The following is a 9,954-nucleotide window of genomic DNA, read 5'->3' on the forward strand; positions in this document are numbered from 1 at the left end:
AAATATATTTTCATACTTCCAGCACACCCAGTAGTCAAGGTCATAATTAAAGATCAACTACCGTATCCCTGAAGGAATTTTGATATTTCATTTCATATTATATTTTGAATATCTTAGCGGAATTGTCTCTGAGAGGAAATATTCCCCATAGTATTCATCCCTGCTTTTCCAATCGTTCAGTAGATTGTTCCAGTTTGGAAAATGCATTTAAATGATTTGGATATTCTGAAACAGCTCTATTAGATTGCCCATTGGTTCATCACACCTGTCCATGACGTATGGTCATGCGCTGGAATTCATATTATTCTGTTTCAATATGATGATCCGACGGATTCCATTTTTGAGGTTGATTGGTGAATGTTAGAAGAAGACCCGCTTGGAAAATTTGTTTGTAGAAACATCTCTTTGAGGATTATTTCTGAGGGTCTTCACTTAGTGAAAACAGTGCCTAGTTTTGCTTGCTTAGGTATAGCATTTGATGTAAATTGGCCTTTCACTCTCTTTGGAGGATAAAAGAACTTCACGTAAGTGGCACCAAATTTTTCCCGACTTTTCAGCATCGCCATTTTGGACCTTCAACTTATGTACTTTTCCTTCCTCTTATAGGATCTGTTATCGTTTCATAACTTTCTTCAGTTGGTGTTCACCATACAATCGGTTGATAATTTACTGGAAAAATTAAAGACAATGCCCAAAAGATTGTGAAATAAAATTTTGATTGGGATTTTTGGAAAACCCTTCTGAAATTTGAAAGTAGGTTTCATTATGGTTCTTCCTTCTGTATATATCATAATAAACGTATACTTGTTTGACTTTCACGAACTTGTGGTAAATTTATTTTCTTTATTTTTACATGTGAGAATAATCACAAAGGTTATATATTTTTTTTAATGAATCGGAAACAATTCATTCGGGTTATTCGTAATTTTGAAATAAATTCGGTAAGTTGGTTGAAATTTCAATTAATATTTATGTTATATTTTTTTTTTACCTAGGAAGAGGTTGCTAATTGATTTCGGAGGAAATTATTTTCCATCAAAAGGTGAATTATATTTATCAGAATTGGTAGCTACGAAGTTTGTAAATAATTAATTTCACGATTTCTGCAGTCCTCCGAATGTTTTTTTAATTGCTTTTTGTTTCATTCGTTATCGGCATAGATTTTGTCCTGACCTTCCGATCGAAATCACTAGCGAAATATGTATTAGGTTTCTTGAATTCTTGAATTATATTTACCGTTCAGGGAAAACATTCGACCGGTAATTTAATTGAATAGTTTATTTTTTTACATGGAACTTCAACCTTTATATTTATTTTAGAATCGAGGGAAGGAAGGTGAACAATATTGGCGACAATTGATGTTTTCTTTCCTCAGTTTTTCAGCTTGTACTGGTAAGCTGAAATGTGTTGTTTTTTTACCAAATGATTATTCAACTTTATTTTCATTATTGAGTTTAGTCACGTTGAAATTACTTAAATGAGTAGTTTTGTTAAATATTTCACGGCGAGGTTGCCAGATTTCATGGAAAGTACAGAATTTTGTAAAATAAAAATGAAAGGAACATCGAATTTTTTTTTTTAAGAATTGAATCAGCACTTCTATTGTCCTGGTGGAAAAATATATTCATGCAGCGATCATTTTTAACGGCCAGTGGAAGTTTTTTTTGTATATAAATGCATTTGGTTTCATTCAAATGGGAGAAATTCTAACTCTTTGAATTCTTCCTAGGGTTTTATGGAGCAGTGCGGAAGCTGCATTTTTCTTTCATTTGGAACATCCGTTAGCCGAATCTGAATGAGAGCTGTTCACTCAATAGTGGGAAAATTATAGAAGAAGGACTTTGTTTTTTTTCCCTGAATTCAGTGGAGTCAGGGGTTTCAACCTTGAGTTTGGCACTTCAGGATATATCAAGCCACGCAAGTAGACAGTGAATGATTCGTTGCTTTTTTTTTAAATATTTCTTTTCTCGCCACTTGCCATAATACCTTCATATATAGACAATATATTGTACAAAGGGGTGGAAATCAGTTTCATACTGATGATTTTATTTTATTTTTGACATACGTGATACGCGCCTTTCGCTCTGGATCCAAAGCTAGCGGCTGTTTAATTTTGGGGTTATTTATGGTTTCTTTTGGTTATCTTGAAACCTACATTAATTTCTACCACAATTGATTGTGACTAATAATATTTCAACTCCAAATACAAATTGTATGTACATAAATATTATTTATTGATATGAATTTATATACTCAAAAATAATTTGATGTTTTCGTGAAGTATTCATAATAAACCAGATCATTATGTAATATTTTTTCTTATTGATGATAATTCAGTCGATTATGCCAATTTTTTTTGTGACAGATGTGTTTAAGTTCATTTGGTAATTTAGGAACAGGGTTCAGACAAGCATTCGGAAGGGGTAAATTACCTGGCGCCCACAATTAAAATTTAACTTGCATACTTCCCCCCACTCCCGTCTTCACTCAGTTAGCCGGAGCCGAATTCTTGGGCTGTCACAGTGACTACCCAACACCGTAGCGTGATCGAGCGTTACACACTACCCAAAGTCGCTTTGACCGCGTTACCTTATGATGTAGTTCAAGGGTGTAACGTAGGCGAAGGACGTTGAAAGTCGAACTCAAAACACTTTTCAAAGTCACCTTGTCGACATCGTGTGACGTATGTAGAGTTCATTTCAAAATTGAAAGTATCTTCGAAATAGCCACGTTGATCAATGAAGGTTGTGAAAATATGGAGAGGGAAAGAAGGTCATTCAAGATTGAAGCAAAAACACTAGCTCAAAATCACCTTGTCCTTATTACCTTGTGACATACGTCAAGGGTGTGACGTAGATCAACGTCGTTCAAGGTCGAAGCCAACTCGATGCGTCGACCGCAGGCGCTCCCCCATCACCACCACCACCAATTTCAACTTGATGTGTTGACAGAAGGCGATACAAGCAAACAGTGGTCGTTGGAACTTCACGGAGTGCAGACGTCTACACTCTCTGTCACGATGGTGACAGAGAGTGTAGACGTCAGAAGGTGACGTCTACACTCTGACACTCTGACACAATACACTCTGACACTCACGTCAGAAGGTGACGTGATCGCGTCACCTTCTGACGTAGTTCAAAGATGTGACGTAGGTGAAGGTCGTTCAAGGTCGAACTCAAAAGACTTTTTCAAAGTCACCTTGTCGACATCGTGTGACGTATGTAGAGTTCATTTCAAAATTGAAAGTATCTTCGGAATAGTCACGTTGATCAATGCTCATCAGTCGGTGGATCTTTGTGGTATGCAGACGTGTGTTTATTCTGTACAAACTGCAACAGAGTACACATGAAGGACAATATCAAACCCTGACTACCATGTATGCAATTCAGTTCCCTAATCTCAAAGTTGAATTCCATGTTCAAGGTCATGTTTCATGAACATAATTGAAGGACGTTAACCCTATACCGTGCATTCTCACACACCAACTAAATGTAATTATGTCATTATGTCACACACAAAAACACACACAAAATCTCATATGAAAAAAAATCTGAACGATCCATGCACCAGACACTTCGAAGTTACATCGCCTTGATGTTACTGAACAACAAGAAAAAAGCAAGAATACGTCATAGTGGTGGGGGGATGCCCAGACACGGCTGTAATCTGCTACTATTCACCAACTGCTTACGCTTCTTACTGATACTATCCTCCGTCACCAACACCTTAGTTGTTTATAATTTCGATATAGGGCCTACATATTCAGTCATTGGAACTGAGTTATTCTCATCTTTCATCATTCTGAGAACCTTTTTATTTACCAAAGGAACATCAAACTGATTGTTGGAAGGGTAATCCGAAGTATCGAAGATCATAAGGACGCTGATAGCATATTTTTGAAATCAGGCTATCTGTATCGATGTAGAGAGTTACACAATTACCTCCGAATCGATGGCGCATATAGCCGTAATGAAAATCGAATATGGTAGTCTTTGCCAAGTCTACGATTGCTTGTCCTACTTGTGTCGGTTTATCCAGATAAACTTGCAATGTCCTCAGTTCGACTGCCACCAAATTCTCTTTGAATATCATTCAATTTTTGGATTCAGGCTTGGACATATAGGCCTCAGCTCGGTAGCGACCAGCCCATTTGGTGAGGAGTTTAATGTTAATTTTTTTTCTGATGTCTTCCATACGAATACTGCATGTTCATTAGTTTGGAGAGGTTTTTCTCAAACTCATTCATAGCCCTTTTCCACAACTCAGTATTCAAATCAATATTGGACTTCAACCATGATAATTGGTTGAATTGAAGTGTTCGATGAATTTTCATGATGATAAGATCATTAGCAATGGCTTGTTTGAGGGCGTGATAATGAATCACATATTTTCCTTTGTGTTGGAGAGTAACTATCAATTTGGTGAGCTCTTTTATCGATTCAGTTTTTTTTTTCGTTTTTGGATTTATATGTTCAGGGCAGTAAGGCAAGTCTTTGTGCGGATGATATAGAAATTTAGGATACTCCAGATCAACTTGGAGCATATATCCCAAGTCGGTCTTGGAATCGTATATTGATGAGACGTCAATATTGATATCGCACCACTCAAACCCATCATATGGCAAATACTGAGACATCGACTACCGATACTGGTTGTTTACCTCAAAATACGTGAGGTATATGTCAGGATTTGAAGAGTAATAATTGTTCAGATACTTATTGTTCGCATGAGCTTTTCTCTTCGAACAAACTTGGCTGAGTCCATCTCGAACCCCTCGTTTAACAAAAAGAAACAGGTCAGGATCGGTCATTAGTTCCAATTCGATTTTGGTTTATTTGAGCATCGCATCCCACGTAGCGTAATGTAATGGGCAAGGTTCAGATTATGAGTCCTGAGGCAGCTTGCTCGAAATCGTTCGAATACGTCAGCGAGAATAAGGATATCTGTTTTCATATATAAATTCACATATTGACCCAAAGTCTGACAATTGAAACTCTTCCACACATCAGGGGCTCGTTGATATAGTCTGCGGCGGCAGGGCTCATTTTCTAATTTGTTGTAGAGAGCATCAATAGGGAACAAGCAAGCTTCATTAAATCTATCGAAGGAATCAGTTTGATCATAGGGCATGACTCTCTTCTTAGTAAGTATTTCAATCAAGTCTTTGGGTAACTCAGAGAACTGAACCTTGAAATTGGGAAATTCTGTCAAGTATGATGCTAACGTATCCAGAGATGAATTCATCAAACAAAAAGAATTGATGAATCGAAACTGCACTGAAGTATCATCCACATGTTTTGAGAAGAAGATGTACTTTTCTTTCGTGATGGCGAGTAGGTAAATCGTACCCCTCAGTCTAGATGCAATATCTGTGATGATGAAATGTGCATCATAGGCACTTAAATTGTGGAAGACTACGGGAACTACATGGCTATTTTTGTAGTTTTTACCTCACCCTTCGTGCGCGGGGCCACTATGTTTTTCATATGGTATGAGATGGTTATGATCGCGTACTTTCTTGTCTTCAGGAGTGAAGGGCTCTTCGCAGATGTGGCAGTGTGTAGCCCTCCAAAATTCAACTTCTTGCTTCACAGTCATATCGATGTCGTTTGGATATAAAAACACTGTGAGACAATCCTACTGTACCAAATTTTCACGTAGCGTCCCCAAACTGTCACGCAGCTCGACAGCTAATCAGAGCAGACGCTTCTGCATCTCAGAACATCGCGGCGGGACATTTGAATTTTCTGTGGACAAATAATTCAAAGAAAAACTAATTAATACAGTTTATTGTATGATTTTCACTATAAAGGGTTTTACAAAAAACATGACAAGTGTTCCGCTATGCAATAGCTTCCTCGAGCTTCCGAATTACAACCATTTCATACTCTTACTTAATACCTACTCGTCTGCCTAATAATGACTCCACCTGAAAAGTTCAGGTATGAATTTATCAACTATATCAATGAATTTTTCAAAAATATACCTGTAAAGATACTGTCAAATATAGAAAATAATCATGAAATAATTCAGATTCATTTAAGTGAATACATGAATTGATAGATATTCCAACCTCACTTCAATATTTTAACACAATAACACTCAGTATTCAGAATTCCATCTTTTAATATTTCAAGTTCATTGACATCGAAATTGATCCGATCACAGAATATAGAATATAAAAGAATCTCCAAATACGCAAACTTTGCACAGATTGCATACTGAGCATTTTACCTTAATACAGTGACCGGATCAAAGTCGCAATGTCAGCGTATAATTCTTTATGAATATTGAGGGAGGTCAAGATCATTAACAGACAACAGACAGTATTCATTTGAGTATCGATTGATCATCAGCAATGCAGCACATCTCCTTCTCTTCGATCCTGCTGGGTGGCAGTATAATGTGAGTTTTTGGTGTTTTAATGTATTTCTTTTTATTATCATTTGTGAGTGTGAGTTTATTTTTTCCGTTTCTTTACGATAAACATTCAATTGAATTTTCAAATAGTTCTTTCAATATTTGGTTGGATGAATGAAGGGGTGAAACAGCAAATAAAAATCCTCTCGTTAATAGCCAAGCGAGTACTAAGTTGCGACACGTGGTGAGCCTGTGAAACTAATTTTCCAATACAGAAAGTTGAATTTTTTGAGTATAAATAATATTTTGTGGTAATTAGCTGAAAATTGTATTTTACAAAAATGAGAAAATTTAATAACTGTCATCCAGTAAAATTACAGTTTTCCATTATTTTCAATATATTTCAAATACATGTTTTTTGTTTTTGTTAAATGATTAGTTTTGAATGTGCCAGGAAAGTAGTTGTTTTCGATAAAAATTTCCGATAGCTGTTTATTTTCATTGAAAATAAAATTGCTATTGCTATTTTCAATTTCCTATTATTCAGTGAAATATATATCACATGAGATGACAATTGAATAGGAAAGTGACAAATAGTGTAAGGAATCAGTAAAAAAAATTGTAAAAAAGAAATAAATGGTAAATTGGGTGTGTCATAAAGAACCAATGAATTTTGAAAGTATGGCTCAAATACTTACGTTGTTGCGTTACCACTTGTTCTGAGTAGCTGATAAACAGTTCCTGTATGGGCAGACATCATTTATAGACATAATAATATGTGAATAGACTTGTAATAGGTACTCAAATCAATTGAGAATCACAATCATACCGTTGAGTACCAGGATAATCCAAATCCCAAGCAGCCTACATAAAATATTTCGCAAGTAATTTATGAAAACAACGCTAGTTTCATAAATGCTGACAAAACAGAACCACAATTAATGATGTTCGAAGTTTCCATAAAGCACTCGACGGAGTAAATTTCTATAATCCAGGGCCGCTAATAACTCGATCACACTATTACATGATAAACACACAGATATAAATATATTTCAAAGTGTGAAAATCAAAATTACTTCAGTGAACGATAAATGCCGCTATATTCACATATTCATCAAATTATTTGTATGTCATATATTATGTCATGTCAAGTCGTAACTCTTCTTCTTCTCTATACACAATTGAGAGAATAGGCATGGAACAGAATGACAGAAACATTTCACAGAAACCATAAAAACATTTTCCGTGAGTACGAGAAAACGCAAAGCAGAACGTAATTATAATTATAGTCCAGTCCAATGCCAATGTTTCCATCCAGTCGAGTTGTAGTAGCCGAGCAGCCGTCAACCAAAACAGAATCAGAACCAAGATACGGAACGCTGTGCAGACAGATTGGTGGAGTGACACAAAGACAGGTTAATTTCAGTGCCGGACTATGACAATATTAGTGTGGGAACTCATAGTTTTTTGCAACTTTTATAGGACATGTAGTTTGTAATTGATGTTTATAATCATATTTTAAGTCCATCGTTTTTTTTATTATTTAAAATATTTGTATCAAGTTGTGAGTTTTCATTTGAATTCCAATTTGTTTTTTTTTTTGTTTGTTGTTACCACCCAGAAAGCTGGGGGCCGGCTTCATCGTGGAGGGGACATGTGTCAAATAAAGAAAATGATCATGAAATAATTCAGATTAATTTGAGTAAATACATGAATTGAAAGATATTTCAACATCACTTCAATATTTTTATACAAGAACACTCAGTATTCAGAATTCCATCTTTCAATATTTCAAGTTCATAGACATACGCAAACTTTGCACAGATTGCATACTGAGCATTTTACCTTAGTACAGTGACCGAATCAAAGTCGCAATGTCAGCGTATAATTCTTTATAAATATTGAGGGTGGTCAAGATCATCAACAGACAACAGACAGTATTCATTTGAGTATCGATTGATCATCAGCATTGTGGCACATCTCCTTCTCTTTGATCCTGCTGGGTGGCAGTATAATGTAAGTTTTTGGTGTTTAAAGTATTTCTTTTTATTAACATTTTTGAGTGTGAGTTTATTTTTCCATTTCTTTACAATAAATATTCAATTAAATTTTCGAATAGTTCTTTCATTATTTGGATGGATGAATGATTGGGTGAAACAGCAAATAAAAATCCTCACGTTAATAGCCAAGCGAGTACTGAGTTGCGACAATACAAACTATTTTCACCTGCAAATGAACAGATTCAATAATGGCGAATTTCAATTCAGTTCAATCGTTCATAAGATGGTGAGAGTTTTTGAATTTGTTTATTCCCATAGTCTTTCAGGTTAAGTTCAAAACCTCTCTTCTGAAAATGAAGGGGCTTGTATTTATGGTTGGACTCATGCCCCTCTGAGATTGAATGAATGGCATGTGTGGAATTTATTTTTCCATTCTGATAACTATTTTTGTGTTCCTTTATGCAAGCTTTAAACTCTCTTCAAGTTTGACCTATACAAAACATCGGACATGACCCACACGATCATTTATACTTTCCTGATTTTTTTAAACTGAACTTTTATGTTATTTTTAATGTGGATGCCTAAGTCGTTGGCTTTGAAACCAGTATTTACACCTCTGCTGTGCAGAAAATCTGAAATATTTGTAGTGGGTTGGCCTAAGTAGGCTGAGGTTTTTCCTCTTCTCTTCGAATTGGGTAAACTTCTTTCAAAGATTGACTGTATAACTTTTTTGATAATGAAGAATGTATAAGACCGCCATTTTGGCCATTGTTGACGGCTATTTGCTTTATTATATTCAGTTCTTTATTGAAATTCGCCTCTGACAAGGGTCCATTTATCAGTCTGTGGATCATACTGTTGAAAGCTGCTACCTTTTTCTGATATGAGTATGAATGATAATATATGTATGTGCTGGTTTACGATAAATTGAAAAATATTCTTTGTTGTTACTGTTGTTACTACTTTTGTTACTGTCGAATCCAGAACAGAATCGTCCTGTTCCATTTTCATTGTGAATGTGATAGAAGGGTGGAGAGAGTTGATGGACTTCAAAATGTTAGTCATCTCACTGTTCGTTCCTGTGTAACATACCAGGATATCATCCACATATCTATAACAATACCCAAAACTTCTTACCAGTGGGTTACTGTGAATTCTTCTCTTCAAAGCGTCCATGAAAATCTCTACCAGAATAGGACTAACTGGGTTTCCCATTATGAGACCTTTGCAGGATGAGTAAAAAGTTTCATTGAATTGGAAGTGATTCTGTAACAAACACACCGTGAGCAAGAGAAATCGGCAGGAGATAACATTGTTTTTACGCGAGCTGATAGAGGCAAAACGGTCATAGCCATGAACAAAGAAGAATACGTAAAGAAGACCTTAGACTTTTTAAATGCTGGCATATACAATGGTTCCAGAAATGATCTCACCCATTCATATCAGAAATAAGTCCAGGAAACTTTGAAAAATATTCATTGTGTCATGGATGAAACGGAAAAATTCCGATCGTTAGTCATGAACCCACAACCACATGAATTGTATTCGTTGATCAAATTATACCGATAAGACCGGTATTTTCTTTCGTCACAAC

General features: G+C 35.7%; 1 long non-coding RNA gene across 1 annotated transcript; it reads left to right on the plus strand.

The window, feature by feature from the left end:
* Positions 1-301: 301 nt before the first annotated feature.
* Positions 302-6,804, plus strand: LOC141483952 (uncharacterized). Its single transcript, XR_012466386.1, has 3 exons — positions 302-524; positions 607-753; positions 1,730-6,804. It is a non-coding gene; the product is annotated as an uncharacterized lncRNA (long non-coding RNA).
* Positions 6,805-9,954: the final 3,150 nt, after the last annotated feature.

The sequence above is a fragment of the Leptinotarsa decemlineata genome, unplaced genomic scaffold (assembly GCF_025532065.1).
Source record: "Leptinotarsa decemlineata unplaced genomic scaffold, Ldec_3_MD MMD2_tig00004307_RagTag_RagTag, whole genome shotgun sequence".
Taxonomy (NCBI): domain Eukaryota; kingdom Metazoa; phylum Arthropoda; class Insecta; order Coleoptera; family Chrysomelidae; genus Leptinotarsa; species Leptinotarsa decemlineata.